Source organism: Cervus canadensis, chromosome 30 (assembly GCF_019320065.1).
Source record: "Cervus canadensis isolate Bull #8, Minnesota chromosome 30, ASM1932006v1, whole genome shotgun sequence".
Classification (NCBI taxonomy): Eukaryota; Metazoa; Chordata; class Mammalia; order Artiodactyla; family Cervidae; genus Cervus; species Cervus canadensis.
In genome coordinates this window covers 5715203-5732479 of record NC_057415.1, presented here as the reverse complement: position 1 = coordinate 5732479, position 17277 = coordinate 5715203, and positions in this window count along the sequence as shown.

Here is a 17277-nt window from a genome sequence, read left to right as displayed (position 1 = left end):
CTCTTCTTGTGAAATGTTTTATACATACAGAAAAGGACATAAAACATATGTACAGGTTAAACAACAATTGCAGAGCAACATTTGTGAATCACTCAGACCAAGTGGAAACTGGCCACATGCCTCTCCACAGTCAGAACAGACTTTTCCCCAATCAGACATAAAATCAACCAAAGAAAGGTGACTATCTGGCCTTGCTTATCTCTATAGATATTTCACTAAGGGTAAACCCTTAGTTTACTCACTAAGGGCTTCAGCTGGATTTTGTTTGCTTTCTTAATTTATACAAGCAAATTGTAGTTTGTTTTCTTTTTTGATGGCTCTTTCACTCAACAATATATTTGTAAGGTTCATCCATGTTGATGGATATATACACAGTTTATGCCTTTTTACTGTTGTATAGCTTAATATTATATTAGTAATAGTTTTTGTATTGACTCTATCTCAATGCACCTGGGATGATTTCCAATTTGGAGCTAATTTGAATGATGCCGCTGTGAACTCTCTGGTACCTAATTCCTAGCTGTGTACTAGAGTTTCTCCAGTATGTCTAATTCAGGATGGACTGCTACCTTTAACTTTATTAGAACATGCTAAACTATTTGCAAAGAATTTGTATCGGTTTTCACTCCTGAGAGAGTTCCTGTTATTCAGCTTTCTCACCAACACTTGAAATTGTCAGACAGTATGTTTTTTTGTGAATCTAATAGGTCTGTTCTATCACTTCATGGCAAATAGATGGGGAAACAGTGAAAACAATGGCTGACTTAATTTTTCTGGGCTCCAAAATCACTGCAGATGGTGACTGCCACCATGAAATTAAAAGACGCTTACTCCTTGGAAGGAAAGTTATGATCAACCTAGATAGCATACTAAAAAGCAGAGACATTATTTTGCCAACAAAGGTCCATCTAGTCAAGGCTATGGTTTTTCCAGTGGTCATGTATGGATGTGAGAGTTGGACTATAAAGAAAGCTGAATGCCGAAGAATTGATGCTTTTCAACTGTGGTGTTAGAGAAAACTCTTGGTTGTCCCTTGGACTGCAAGGAGATCCAACCAGTCCATCCTAAAGGAGCTCAGTCCCAGGTTTTCATTGGAAGGACTGATGCTGAAGCTGAAAGCCTAATACTTTGGACACCTGATGTGAAGAGCTGACTCATTTGAAAAGACCCTGATGCTGGGAAAGATTGAGGGCAGGAGGAGAAGGGGACAGCAGAGGATGAGATGGTTGGATGACATCATCGACTCGATGGCCATGAGTTTGGGTGGACTCCAGGAGTTGGTGATGGGCAGGGAGGCCTGGCGTGCTGTGGTTCATGGAGTCACAAAGAGTCGGACACGACTGAGCGACTGATCTGAAGTGAACTGAATAGGTCTGTTATGGTTTTCTGTCAGACCTTGGTCTTAATGGTCTTAATTTGCTTTCATTTGCTTGCTAAGGAGCTGATCATATCTTCCTTTTTTAGTAACCATTTGGATTTCCTGTTTTGAAAAGAGTTTATTCAAATTTTATACACAGTTTCTTTCAACTGGGATATTTGTCTTTTTTATTTATCTTTTTGTGGGTTTTATGTTTTATATGTTCTTTGAAGCAATGACCTGAAGGAGATAAGGGATTAGCCATGGGGATACCTAAGGGAAGAGCATTCCAGATAATAGAAAATGTCCAGTGCTAATGTTCTATGCCAGAAGCTTGCCTGGAGTAAAACAATAGGAGGGAAATTTTAGTAGCAGATGAAATCATAGGGTAAAAAAATGAGGTCTTGTAGACCTTATAGAAATCTTTGGCTTGGACTCTGAATGAAATGGGGAGTGTTCAGAGCAAAGGAATGACATGGCATTACTCTTCCCTCTTTTTAAAAATTAGCATACTATTTATTTATTTAATGGAATTTCCTCAAAGCTCAGTTGTTAAAGAACTGGCCTGCAATGAAGGAGACCTGGGTTCTATCTGTCTATCTCTGGGCCGGAAAGATCTCCTGGAGAAGGAAATGGCAACCCACTCCAGTATTCTTGCCTGGAGAATCCCATGGACAGAGGAACCTGACTCTCCTCATTTAAAAAAAATTAACATGCTATTTATTTATTTAACACTTTAAGGTTTACAGAAAAATTTGAGTGGAATCTAATGTCTTTTTGGTAGAGTCAGTGCTTCCCATCTCTGCAACTGTAGGCTCTACAAGGTTAGAGATTCTGGCCCCAAAGGAGGCACCCTGTTACTAGGAGACACTGTAAGAACTTATTGAACTGTATGCCATCCAAACTGCCAGGGTATCTTAGAGTCATTTTTACAGGGACCAACAGATGAGAAGAGGAGAAATTGTATTGACAGGAGTAATTGATGACAAGAGTAGAAACAGGCACATCTGCTTTTTCATAGTAGAGGTAGAGAGGAACATTTGTGGTACCCAGGTGATGCACTTAGATCCCTCGTAGTGCTCTCTTGCCCAATTGTGACTCTGATTGAACACGTGCAGCAACCCCTAAGGATGGTATGATGACCATACATTCAGATTCTTCAGAAAAGGTTTGGTTTAAAGTACCAAGTAAGACACAAAAGGCTTCCTTGGTGGTTCAGTGATAAAGAATCTGCCTGCACTGTAGGAGACACGGGTTCCATCCCTGGGTCGGGAAGATCCCCTGGCAACCCACTCTAGTACTCTAGCCTGGAGAATCCCATGGACAGAGGAGCATAGTGGGCTACAGACAGTCCATGGGGTTGCAAAGAGTCAGATATAACAAGCAACTGAGCACACATGAGCATGCAAGACACCAAAACGTTTATAGGTACCAGCTGAGGGTAGAGACATGTATAGTGAATGGTAAGGGAGGGAGATGATTAATATCGACTGTAGCCCTGAAACCAATGGCAGCAATGAGGGCTGTAGGGAAAGAGGTCACCAGAACCATGGAAGATGTCTAGCCGTGCGCCTCTGTGCAAGACAAAGATGGACTGTGGTGGCCATGGAGGGAACTGCACACTCTCTCAGCAAGCAGATCTTCTGAAGGAAGCGTAGTTAGATAAACATCTCCATTTATACCTTTAGATATAACAGAGTGCTCACTCTGAAACCATGCTTTCTTTGGGTTGTTCCCAGCATGGTAGAATTATTAGAGTTGGGACATTCCTGCCTCTAATGGGAAACCTTTGCTAGTGAGATTTCATCAACCTGCTGTGATACTCTCAGAACTATGAAATGATCTGAGGCTCCAATTTTCTTTTTCATTTTTTGCTTCTTTCACAGATGTTGGATCTGTATCAGGGTCTAAAGGCTCTCCCAGCCTGCCCCAGTGGTCTCCTGGTGCTCCTCCACAAGCGTGCTCCCCAGCAAATCTCTCACCCCTCTAATCTCATTTTGGCATCTGTTTCTTGGAAGACCTGAGCTGAAAGAAGGTATGTTTAATATAATTATCAGCATAATTTAGTTTCAATCTGCCATCTTGCTATTTATTGTCATTTTCTCCCATTTTCTCTTTGTTCCTTCCCCCTCTTTCTTTTGGATTCAGTTAAAAAAAATATGATTCTTTTATTATCTATACCTTGTTTTGTTTTTTAGCATTTAACTTTAGTATCATTGGAAAGTTAGGGTTTAACTTTCAAGTGCTACTCTTCCACTTCACAAATGGCATAAAAAATGTACAGCAGAATTCACCCAAGCCTTCCCTCCTGTTCTTTGAGCTATTTTCAGACATTTTAGTTTGGTGTATGCCATAAACACCACAATGCATTATTATTTTTACTTTCAATAATCAAATATCTTTTGCAGAGATTAAAAGTGATAAAAAGTGTCTTTTGTGCTTGTCCACATATTTACCCTTTATAATGCTCTTCATTAATTTATGTAGAACCAGTATCTAATTGGTGACATTTTCCTTCTTTCTTTAATATTTCATAGTATGAAGATATACTGCTGATGAATTTTTTCATATTTTGTCTCAAAGTATTTCTCCTTCATTTGTTATTGTAAAATATATAAAACAAAATTTATCATTTTAATCATTTTAAGATGTACTGGTCTATGGTATTAGATACATTTACATTGTTATGTTTCCTTCATCACTATCCATCTTCAGAACTTTTTCTTTATACACAAATGCAACTTTGTACCCATTTAAATATTAACTCCCCATTCTCTTCTTTCACAGTCCCGTCAACCACCATTCTTACTGTCTCTAGAGGTTGACTACCCTAGGAACCTTGTGTAAATGGAATCATACAGTATTTGTCCCTTTGACTGGCTTATTTCACTTAGTGTCTTTTATGTTCATCTGTGTTGTAGCATGTGTTAAAATTTTCTTCCCTTTTAAGGCTCAATAATATTTCATTGCATAAATAGATTATATGTTGTTCATTAATCCATCAATGGACACAAGTTGTTTCACCTTTTTTTGCTATTGTGAATAATGCTGCTATGAACGTGAGTGTACAAATATCTGTTTGAGTACCTATTTTCACTTCTTTGGGGCACATGATCAGAAATGGAATTGCTAGATCACGTGGTACATTAGTTTTCTAGGGCTGCCGTAACAAAGTACTACAGACTCCGGGACTTAAATAGTCATTTACTGCCTCATAGTTCTTGAGGCTGGAAGTCTAAGACTAAGGTGTCTACAGGGTTGGTTCCTTCTGAGGCTTCTCTGCTCGGCTTGAAATGGGTCTTCTTGAGTCTTCCCTCTGGGCTTTTCTGTGGCCAAACTCCCTCTTCTTATAAGGAAATTTGAACCCAGTGTTAGGACTTACATTGAATCCAGTGTTAAGACTCAATATATGAATTTGGGGGGAAACAAATTCAACTCATGGTATTCTATTCTCTGGCTCCCCTAAATCATGTTCTTCTTGCATGCAAAAGACATTCACTCCATCTTAATAGACCCCAAGGTCCTAACTCTTCCTGCAGCCCCAAATCTCATCTACATATCATCTAAATCAGGTGTGGGTGAGACTTGAGGTGTGGTTAATCCTGAGGCAAAATTTCTCTCCAGCTCTGAAACTGAGAAACCAGACAGCAGGTTGCGTGTTTCCAAGATGCAGTGATGGACAGGCATAGACCAGACATCTTTTCAAAAGGAGAAAATTGTCAAGTTCCTAACGGGGCCTTTTTCTAATTGTGGTAAAGACAACTAACATGAGGTTCCTTTTCTGAGAAATTCTAAGTGCACAGTATAGCACTGTTAACTAGACACGCAATGTTGTACCACAGACCTCTTGATAGAAGTGTGTTTCCTAATGTTAAAATAGATGATTTTCTAGATAGTTTGGTTTTTTATATAATAATTATTTATGTTAATAAGGCTTTGATTAAGCATGTGATTTTAATGTTTTAAAATGTGGTGAGGGTGTCTCTGTGGTCACTTAGACAAAGTGTGTCAATATTATTGTTCAGTCTCCTATACAGGCTTCAGAAATGTTGTGTGTTCAATTCCAGACCACTGCAATAAAATAAATGTTTCAACAAAGCAAGTAACGTGAAGTTTTTGGTTTTATACTTCATATAAAATTTGTGTTTACATTATACTGTAGTTTATTAAGTGTGTAGTAGCATTATGTATAAAAAACTATGTACATACTTTAATTAGAAAATACTTTATAGCTAAAAAAGTCAAAGCAATTACAGTAGTAACAATTTTCTTTAGAAGATTGTCAAGATTTCTCTGTTTTCTTACTTCATGCCAAACTGGCATAGTGGTGATAGTAACAGTATGAATTTGAGAACAAATGCCATCTATGCCAGTTGGTTTTTGAGAAGATCTAGGTTTGACATCAGATTTTTTTGTTTGACTCTCTTCTCCAGTTAACTGGAGACATCAGAAAAAATAAGTAGTAAAAAGTTAATAAAAAGCTCTTTCTGTGATACTGTGCTGTTTAGCATACTAATCCATCAATTTATCTTTTAAACAATTATCATGGCCTTTATATCACTGCACATTTGGTAAAAGCCTGCTATATTTAAACCCTGAGTGCTGAGACATTTAAAATGAGGGGAAATACATAGCAAGTTAAGTAACGCTAAAGTATTTGAATAATTCAAAGCAACAATAAAAGCACTGCCACAATGCATAATAGTCAACAGATTGCTCAGGCAGTGACTTCTGTCAAAACTCAGATACATAATGGCTTTGACTTCAGGCAGGAATGATCTGGGGAGAGGCTTGCCGAGACGGCTGAAGAGGAGCTTAGTGTGGGTAGAGCCGGTGGGGAAGGACCTTATAGATGGGTGTACCGTTGTTAATAAAAGTGTAGAGAGGGTAGGGGGCTAAGGGTAGTCTGTGAACCACTTTGAGGGGCACATGGCTTTAAAGAGGGCTACTGAATGAAAAAACAGAAACTTGCAGTCAGATTGTTCAGGGCCCTAATTATCAAGCTAATGACCATGAATAAGCAGCTAACAGAGAAGTTTTATTAGGTCATGGGAACATAAAAGCTGTGAGTGATCAAGGGTAATGATTTTTGTCCTGTCATACGAGAGACAAAAAAGAAACCCAAAAAACAAACCTGGGGTAAGAAAGTGAACATTATCAATATGGAAGCCCTAAGAGCCCACTGGGCTTCCCAGGTTGCTCAGTGGTAAGGAACCTGCCTGCTGATGCAGGAGATGTGGGCTCGATCCCTGGGTTGGGAAGATTTCCTGGAGAAGGAAATGGCAACCTATTCCAGTATTCTTGCTTGGAGAATTTCATAGACAGAGGAGCCTGGTGGGCTACAGTCCATGGGGTCGCAAAGTACTGGACATAACTAAAACAACAATGGAGCAAAAATAGACCCAAACAAAATATGCAGATATATTCAAACAATTAACAATGTTTAACCCATTGCCAATATTTTCTTTAAAGAATATGTATTTTTCATCATCTATATTAAGTGATGGCTACCAGGTGGAGCAAGTGATAAAGAACCCACCTGCCAATGGAGGAGATGTAAGAGATGCAGGTTGGATCCCTGGGTTGGGAAGATCCCCTGGAGAAGTGAATGGCAACCCACTCCAGTATTCTTGCCTGGAGAATCCCATGGACAGTGGAGCCTGGCAGGCTACAGTCTGTGGGGTCGCAAAGAGTTGGACACGACTGAAGCGACTTAGCACAAGCATGCATGAGAACTGTGTTCCACCATGGAAAATTATAATACCATGTTATCTGAAGAGTGTATATTCGGTTGTATGCACATGTAGATTGCAACAGCTTACTCTTCTTTCTTTAGAAAACTATTGTCTGCGATGGTAATGGATTTATGGGTAAATTTTTCACTCATCTAAGAATCAAAAATAATTCTGTAAAAATAACTTACCTAGAAATTAAAAGTAGTTATGGTGCAGCATGACAATATAATCAGTAAGTATATTTAAAAGAAAAGAAAAAGAGAAAAGAGAAGCAAAAAGAGAAAAGAACAAGAAGGCAAATGTGGATGGTGTTAGTGACTTAGTAGGAAGGGGAGAAACAGGGCCCATGGGGGGCTCAGGTAGGTCTAAATAGTGACTTACCTCTGGATGAAGGAGCCCTCTGGCGGCTTTATTTCATTATTTCATGAGGAAAGAGGAAGATATTAGTATCTTCTAACTTCACAGTGTAGAAGAAATGTGCAGGTTTTCTTATAGATGGAAACTAAATGTTCTCCTGGGTATGTGAGATACTTTTTGTCCCATACAACACTCACTAGAAATATCCCATTCAGTTCCTGGTACAAAAGAAAGGGATTTGTGTGTGTGTGGAATGTGTGTTTGTGTGTGTGCTTTATGAATATTTAAAATGATAGTGTGGAAGGGAGAACGCTGGACTGTGGGTCATACTATATTGAATTCTGGGCACTGTTTTCTACTAACTGACTATGTAGCCCTTGATCTCTAATTCTTACACCTTTATTTTTTAACTTCTGCTAAAATGAGGGGTTGTACTACATACTTCTCTGTAGCTTATGCTAACATTCTATGATATGTTAGTAGGCAAAGATAACCGACTCCTTCTGCTTTTACAAATGATCATCTGGTACCAAGAGGCCTTTGTCCTTGGGTAAAAGTCAACACCACTGAATAGCCAGAATATGTACAGGATTTAGAGACAATTGATTTAGAGACAGTTATATTTTCTAATTACGTGACTGATGAAAATGGATAAGTTTTCACTGAAGGGTATTTAGTGATCATAATGGTTGGGTCTAAACAAAGCATTTCAAAGGAGACTGGTGAATGTTTATTCCCAGGACAGTGGGAAAATAGTTTCAGGAAAACGTCTGTGATCTATTCTAATCAAATCTTCAGTGTCTTTGGACAAAGCCTCTGTCTCATAGGATCCAGATTTCCGTCTCTCTGAGGAGGAGAGTCACGGGAAATTAAGTTAAATTCAAATATATGTATTAAATAATAATACATGTCAGAAGGCACATGGTCTTTTAAAATAGCACCTTCTTCACAACGGCTAGGAAAACCAGAGTATCTCTGTCAGCAGAATGGTCAAGTCACATTTACCCAATATGATGCTGATTATCTTAATTAGAAGGAACAGACGCTGCAGAGTTCTGGGAAGAATGGCAGTGGGAACACAAATACTCAGGTCCCGGCCCCTCCGTTTCCGTGAGAACTGGCTGAAATGAACAAAGAAATATAAAAATAGAAGAAAACTAGGATCAGTGATGTATGTGCATGTGAGCTAAGTCACTTCAGTTGTGCCCTCCTCCAGGGGATCTTCCTGACCCAGGGATCAAACCCGCGTTTCTTTACATCTCCTGAAGGGGTGTCAGTCATTGCCACAAAAGGCAAAGAGTCTCTGCTGGTTCTCAGGCAGATGGAACCGGCGTGAAAGCTGTCAGAAGCCTAACTCACTCTCGCTCGTGGAATGTGCTGGAAACTCACAAGGAAAATTCACAAGTCATGCAGTTGTGGGCAGGGTGTGGGGAGAGAGAAGGGAGAGAGGGAGGAAGGAGGAGGGGCAAGGTAGAGGGAGGGAAAAGGAGAGATGTTGGGGGCGTTGTTCCAGAGAAGTTTGTATCCAGAGATGGCTGCACTTGGAGGTTCTTTGTGAGGCTGCCAAACTTGACAGAGCCTGTAGAATTTGTTTTGACTCAGTTATTTTCCAGAATGTTCCAGGGCTCATCCTCATGCTCTAGGAATAATTCCTGACCACTGCAGTGCTCTCTCCAGATGGTGCAGGCAGTAGTAATACCAGTCAAGTCACAGAGTATAAGATGGAGCTTTGGCTGAAGAGAAACTGGGTACAGAAAACCTCCTTGGTATAATATTTTTAATAAACACAGAGAAGAAGTCATACTGAGACAAAAATCTACCTGCTGGGATTATTCTTAGTGCAGTTCCCTCTCTGTCTTTCTCATACTGTGAAGTCACGGGTCAGAAATGTTTAAGCTGGCATCATCCCTTCTCCAGACAACACATGGGAGAATTCTAATAAAGCTGGAGGAATAGTAAGGAAAGCTGTTAATAGTTAATAGTATGGAAAATATAGTATATAAAATATATATAGAATATGGGGGCTTCCCTGGGGGTTCAGATGGTAAAGAATCCACTTGCAGTGCAGGAGACTTGGATTTGATCCCTGGGTTGGGAAGATCCCCTGGAGAAGGGCATGACAACCCACTTTGGTATTCTTGCCTGGAGAATCCCATGGACAGAGGAGCCTGGTGGGCTACAGATCATGGGGTCACAAAGAGTTGGACACGATGAGAGACTAACATTCTCACTTTCACATAGTATAGTAGTATGGAAATTAACTACCTCCATTGAGATAAATGCCAGGATAATCTAGAGCTAGTCTTATTCAAATAGGAAGAGTAGATGCATATTTTAAAAATAGTAATAATGCATAGTCTAATAATTCTAGATATTTTTTTAAAAAGAGTGTCTGTGTGTTTGTGTGGCCAAAGGGCAGAGTTTGGGAAACAGGGAAAAGTGAAAGAATGAAAATAGGGGATGAGAATTGTCACTGGAGTATGAGGAAAGAAATTGGATGAGTTAATGATCACAAAAATGTTAATGGAGATTTTCCCTGTGAACCAATAACTGGAAGTAGATTTAAAGCAAAAAAGATAATGGCATCAACAACAGAATGAAAATGGAAGTTCTTGGTGTGAGTGGATGTCTGTCTGGTGGAGTAGCCTTTTCTGGAAGTGGTAGATTCCTGGTGGGTGGACAGATGGTTGGGACCGGTGTGGTCACACTTCAGCTTCAGAGGTGATTGCCTCTGATGGCCATTAGGGCAGTTGTATTGTGAAGCCTGCCTATTGAATCAGGGGGTGTACATCTTTAAGACAAACACTGTAGACAGCCACAGGGTTGGCGGTGAGAGCTGGGGAATGAGAGAAAGGAGTAGGGATGAAGTGTGATGTGATTTCTGACTGGATGAGCTTCTAGGGTGAGAACACTGATACAGAGATCCATCAGCCTAAAAGCAAAAGCAAGACAAAAGCAAAGCAAACAAGCAAAAGACTCAGTCAGTTCAGTTCAGTTCAGTCACTCAGTCGTGTCCGACTCTGCGACCCCATGAAGTGCAGCATGCCAGGCCTCCCTGTCCGTCACCAACTCCCGGAGTTGACTCAAACTCATGCCGATCGAGTTGGTGATGCCATCCAGCCATCTCATCCTCTGTCGTCCCCTCCTAAAGACTGGACCTGCACAAATAATTTCTGATTAAACTATAAAAGTCTAAAACAAAACAAAAACAAGTGTAACTTCTGTAATATCCATTGGCTTAAGAAATCCATGTACTTTGATTTCTTTTTATCTTTTTCTATTTTCTAAACTTACTACCAAAACATGCATTACCTTCATGCTTACAAAAATATGTAGAATACATGTGTTGAAAAAAGGAAAAGATAATTTGTAAATTCCTAGATTGGGTAAAAATTTTTATAAGTATATTATTTATAAGACAGCCAAAATTTATTGATTCAGCAGGGTTAAAGTATAAGTTGTAGAAAGACATAAAAACTCGGTGTAATAAAAAAATGCATATCAATATGGTAATTTTCAAAGAGAAGTACAAAGATAATATTTTTATATATAGGATACAAAAATATGTCAAAATAGTCTTGAAGCTTTGTAGTTCAGATACCATATCAGCAGACTATATATAAAGTGAATCATTTCTATATAGAAATATGTAAGAGAATCAAATGTCAGATAAAAGTAGCTGACAATTTCAACATACTTGGCTCAGCCTTTGACAGAATGATTATACAAAATCAAAAGGAGTTTCTGGTCCTGGGTTTAGAAATTTAGGCATAGAAGTTTGACTCACCCACAAATTTGCAACTTTCAGATGGGTGGTTAATTTCTTTAAGCCTCACTGGCCCTGCCTGTCAAAGGAGATTAATATATGTCCTTATATTACAAAGCTGTTTGTTACAAGGGTACATAAGGGAACGCTGGATGGGTGGATGGTGGTAAGTTAAAGAAAAGGCCATCAGAGAACTTGAGGCTTGAATATTACTTAAGATTATTCCATGAATATAAACGAAGAAGAAAGAATTTCCCCTAGAGTAAGAAAAGATAGCATATGAAAGACACAGAGGTATGGAAAAACAGGATGATAATTGTTATTGGGTTTTTTTAAACTTTTTTTTTTTTTTGATGTGGACCATTTTTAAAGTCTTTATTGCATTTGTTACAATATTGTTTCTGTTTTGGTTTTTTGGTGGGAGGCTTGTGCGTTCTTAGCTTCCTGACTAGGGATAAAACCTGTACCCCTTGGATTGGAAGGCAAAGTCTTAATGGCTGAACTGCCAGGGAGGCCCCATTGTTGTTATTTTTTTATGATTAGTTTTCAGAAGAAAAAAAAAGAGCAATGTTACAGTGTTGATGTAGCAGGAACACAGAAAGTGGAGTGATGGGAGAAAATCCTGGAGAGATTGTGCCTGTACTAGGGATATCCATAGTGGTTAAGAGCCCTCGATTTTAAGCCACCTCCAGGCTTCAAATCCTGTCTGAGCCACTTAAGACTCATCTTCTTTGAAAATATTACTGAAATCCTGCATACCTCAGTTTTCTTGCCCGTAGAATGGAATTTTTGATGATTCCTAAAATGTGGGTACTAATAGACCCTATATCATAGATCCTTTAAAAGGTTTTAAAAGGTATGGAGTATATTTAAGAAACTTAAAACAATCCTTGGTATGTGTCATTTACTATTGTTATTGTTTACTGCGTTGTTGTTATTGTTATTACCCCATATGGAGCTATGGCTTTATCCTGTAAGTTAAAGAAGCCATTAAGGATGTTAAACAAGGCAAACCCAGATTGACATGTGCTTCATAAAAACAACTCTGATAACATTGTGATAAATGGATCACAGAGATGTAAGACTGGAGGGCCACTTATGAGTCAGTTTCCTGTATGTTTCCTCTTGGTGAATAATGAGCATTAGGCCACTCTGAGCTTCTAATTTGCTTTTATTAGTTTTCCATCATAGATACAGTGCTACAAAGAGTGGCATGAGGCCCTGATGACTCAGGAGGTATTTAAAGGGCGGGCAAATACATCACAGCTACATGGAGGCGTTGTTACCCCCATTTTTCTTGTCAATACATTCTCTAGAGTGACCCTGATGAATGCCAGTCATCAGCAATATTTCTGGAACCTTGGTAAACATTTTAATCTTTGTGCTCTGATCTTGATGGAGAGCAGATAAACCGAGTCTCCTGTTCTGCTTGCAGAACAATCAATACCACAGAAGAAAATGAAAAGCACTTAAGCTAAGCTTCCTGAATGGATACTCCCAAGAAACACAGGAATGATTTTTTTCCCAGAAAGGTGATCTTGAGGTTTGAATCCTTTATTTAGCAATGACAGATGGTTCAGAAAGGGGGATTAATAGAGTCTCTGAAATGATGGTGATAAGGTCATAGCTGAAGATTAAAATAAAAATGCTTCCTTAGAACATGTCAGTTAGCAGAAACACCACTATTTATGAAGTATGCAGTTCTGTAGGATTAGGGTAATTCTCCTGGTAATAAAGCAGCATTGGTTCTTTATTTGATACATGTCTTTGAAGGTCTGACAGTGTTTCCTATCCTTCTTTAAAATCAGGTTTTCAGCAGGTATCTGAAACCTCACAAGGCATTTCATTCATTCATTCAGAACCAGAACACTGTGTGAGAGCCACTGATACCTGTTACTTTACCATCTTAACTCTGTATGCCTAGCCTTTATCTTAGACATTATTACCTCCCAGTAAGTATTCTTGATCCCGCCCTCTGAGGCTGAATTATGGGTCCTTATTCTGTGCTCTCATAGAAGTCTCCGCTTCTGAAGGCACTATGTTGTAATTGCCTATTAAATTGTTTTGTTTCCAAAGACTTGCAGTCTTTGAAGAGTTCTGCCACTCTCAGGCCCTGCTGACACTCTCTCTGCAGCCCCTAGAACAATGCCCGGTGTGTCGTAGGTGCCCCCCAAAAAAAAAACTTACGGAAGAGAGGGAAAGAGAAGAAGAGAGTTGATAACATTAAAAGGGTAAATCCTGAGTAATTAAATTTTCAGAGAGGATAGTGTTGGCTATCATTAGCACTCCCTCCCTTCTCCACAGTCTTTTTCTTTGGCATCTGTGACTCAATTCTTTCCCGTTTTTTAAAAATTGGGGTATAGTTTTTTTACAATGTTGTGTTGATTTATGCTGTTCAATGAAGTGAATCAGTTATATGTATTCATCCATCCTAAGTTGCTTCAGTCATGTCCTACTCTTAGTGACCCCATAACTGTAGTCCACCAGGCTCCACTGTCCATGGGATTCTCCAGGCAAGAATACTGGAATGGGTTGCCATTTCCTACTCCAGGGGATCATCCTGACCCAGGGATTGAACTTGTGTATCTTAGGTATCCTGCATTTGCAGGCAGATTCTTTACAGCTAGCACCGCCTGGGAAAGCAGCTATATGTTCAGTTCAGTTCAGTTCGTTTCAGTCACTCAGTCGTGTCCGACTCTTTGTGACTCCATGAACCACAGCATGCCAGGCCTCCCTGTCCATCACCAACTCCTGGAGTCCACCCAAACCCATGTCCATCAAGTCAATGATGCCATCCAACCATCTCATCCTCTGTTGTCCCCTTCTCCTCCTGCCCTCAATCTTTCCCAGCATCAGGGTCTTTTCCAATGAGTCAGCTCTTCACATCAGGTGTCCAAAGTATTAGGCTTTCAGCTTCAGCATCAGTCCTTCCAATGAATGCCCGGGACTGATCTCCTTTAGGATGGACTGGTTGGATCTCCTTGCAGTCCAAGGGACTCTCAAGAGTCTTCTCCAACACCACAGTTCAAAAGCATCAATTCTTCGGCACTCAGCTTTCTTTATAGTCCAACTCTCACATCCATACACGACCACTGGAAAAACCATAGCCTTGGCTAGATGGACCTTTGTTGGCAAAATAATGTCTCTGCTTTTTAATATGCTGTCTAGGTTGGTCATAACTTTCCTTCCAAGGAGTAAGCACCTTTTAATTTCATGGTGGCAGTCACCATCTGCAGTGATTTTGGAGCCCAGAAAAATTAAGTCAGCCCACTGTTTCCCCATCTATTTGCCATAAGTTTTGGGACCAGATGCCATGATCTTCTTTTTCTGAATGTTGAGCTTTAAGCCAACTTCTTCACTCTCCTCTTTCACTTTCATCAAGAGGCTCTGTAGTTCTTCTTCACTCTCTGCCATAACAGTGGTGTCATTAATACATAAATCCCCTCCCTCTTGGACCGCCCTCCTACTGACTCCCCCTCTTACTCGTCTGGATCACCGCAGAGCACAGAGCCGTACAGCTCCCGGTGCTCAGCCGGTCCCCACTAGCCGTCTAGTTTACACACGATAGTGTGTTCATGTCAGTGCTGCTCTCCCAGTTCATCCCACCCTCCTCTCCCCTCCCTCACCCCCAGGTCCACATGTCCATTCTCTACTTCTGCATTTCTATTCTTGTCCTGCAAGTAGGTTCATCTGTACCATTTTTATAGATTCTACATATGTGTTAATAGATGATATTTGTTTTTCCTTTTCTGACTTAATACACAAACAGGTCATGCAGCTCAATATCAAAAGAAGGAAACAGCCCAATCAAAAAATGGGCAGAAGACCTAAAGACATTTCTCCAAAGAAGACATACAGATGGGCAGGAATCACATGAAAATATGCTCCACATTACCACTTATTAGACAAAGGCAGATCCTGGAGTTCCTCTTATCTCCCTGCTTTTTCTAAATATCTTTTCCAGGCACCACTCCTCGGCTGTCTCTTAGTTGCCTCTGTTTTTCAGGGTTTCAACTTAGCCTGTTTCCTTCTAAACATGCACAATTTCCCCACACTGTCCTTATCTATCTCATTTCTTCCCCCCTTCCCAATGATCTGATTTAACTAATGGTGATCAGATTTATATCTCTTGCCCTATAGTCACCTCTTGAGCTTCAGACTCATAAATTCCAACTACTGACTAAGTGTCTCTATGTGGATATTCAGCTGATACCCAAAGCTTAGTGTGTCCAAAATCATAAACTTTTCCCAAGAAACTGATTCAACTACTAATTCTGTTCCGAAGTCAAGCCTCTGTATTTTTCAATCTTGAACATCTTTTTCTGTCATTCTCCCATTCACCTAATGAAAGAACAAGTGAAGACAATTCTATTTTCCAGATTGTATTTTCCACCTGTTTCTCTTTGTTTTCACTAGCCAACTTTCTTTTTTACCTAGATCCTTGCAACAGCACACCATTTGGTGTCCAATTCCCCTTTCCTCTAGTACACACACCTCTAGAATTTGCTTTTCTAAAGTGCAAATCTAAGAAAGCAATAAAGTGCAAATCTAATCATATTGTCAGCAACCCCTACATTCAAAACTTTTTTTATTTCCAAGGATTCTCAGGAAAAAGTTCAAACTTCTTCGTGGCCTTATCACCTGCTATTACTATTATCCAAGTCTACTCTTAGTCTTATTAAGCTAGTTACAACTCCTTGACTATTTCATGGTCTTTCTCTTCCTCTCTTCTTTCTTTGCCTCTTCTCTTTCAGTCTCTTTCCCCACCATCTCTCTCTCTCTCTCCTCTTAGTTTCTTCTCTTTGGATCTCTCTTCCTTTCCATGCCTGTTGTTTGATGGGCTAACTTTTCCTTATCCTTCTGGCTTTACCTTAGATGTCACTGCTTCCTGAGAAGAATTCTTGATCCTGTTCTGCAAGTCTGGATTATGGATCCTTGTTATGTACTCCCACAAAATTCTCTACTTTCCCCTTCTGAAGCCATTTATAACAGTATATTGTGATGGTCTACTTAAATTTTTTTTCCTAAAACTATAAACTCTTTGAAGACAGATGCTGTTGCCACTGTCTTTGTACCATGTAAAATAATACCAGGCATGTAGTAGGTACTCAAAAATATTTCAGAGAGAGAGGAAGAGAGAGAGGAAGAGGAGGAGAAGGAGGAGGAAGATGGGGGGAGGAAGAGAAGCAGGAGGAGGAGAGGAAGAAGGAAGAAAAAGGAGAAGGATGAGAATGAATTTGTGACATGAAAAGGTTGTTAAGTCCTAAGGAATTGAATTTTCAGAGAAGATGGCTTTAAACACATTTTATTTGAGTTTCCAGCTGTGCTTAATTTCATTCATACTATGTTTAGCACAGAATTAATTATATAAATAAAATTGTTTAAAAATATATGACTGGATATTGTAAACAGTACTGTAATGAGCATTGGGATGCATGTATCCTTTTGGACCTTGTTTTTCTCCAGACATATACCAGGGCGGTGGAGAGAAAGGATAGTTAGGGAGTTTCGGAGGGACATATACACACTGCTGTATTTAAAATGGATAACCAACAATGACCTGCTTTACAGCACAGAGAACTCTGCTCAATGTTATGTGACAACCTAAATGGGAAGAGAATTTGGAAAAGAATAGCTGAATCACTTTGCTGTATACCCGAAATGGACACAACATTGTTAACCAACTATACTCCAATATAAAATAAGAAGTTAAATGAATGGATATGCAATTGTTTTACAATCTAAAAAGAAAAAAAAGCTTTGCATACTTCAATAAGCCAAATTCATAATTTGGTTTTAGTTCAGATTGTTTTACCTCAGTGCCCTCTGACTCAGAGAAGACATTATAATGTACAAAAACCATACACTCTGTCTTCCTCTCCTATATTTATCTCTGACTCCTATTGATTTTGTCTACTAAATAGCTACTTGATCTTACCTCCACCACAGAATCTTTGCACATATTTTTCCTTTTGTTTAGAAAGTGTTTCTACCCCCAACCCCAGTTTCTCCTTTCATAGTTGTCCTTGTTTTTCTGTCTAACATAATCTGATTGTCCTACC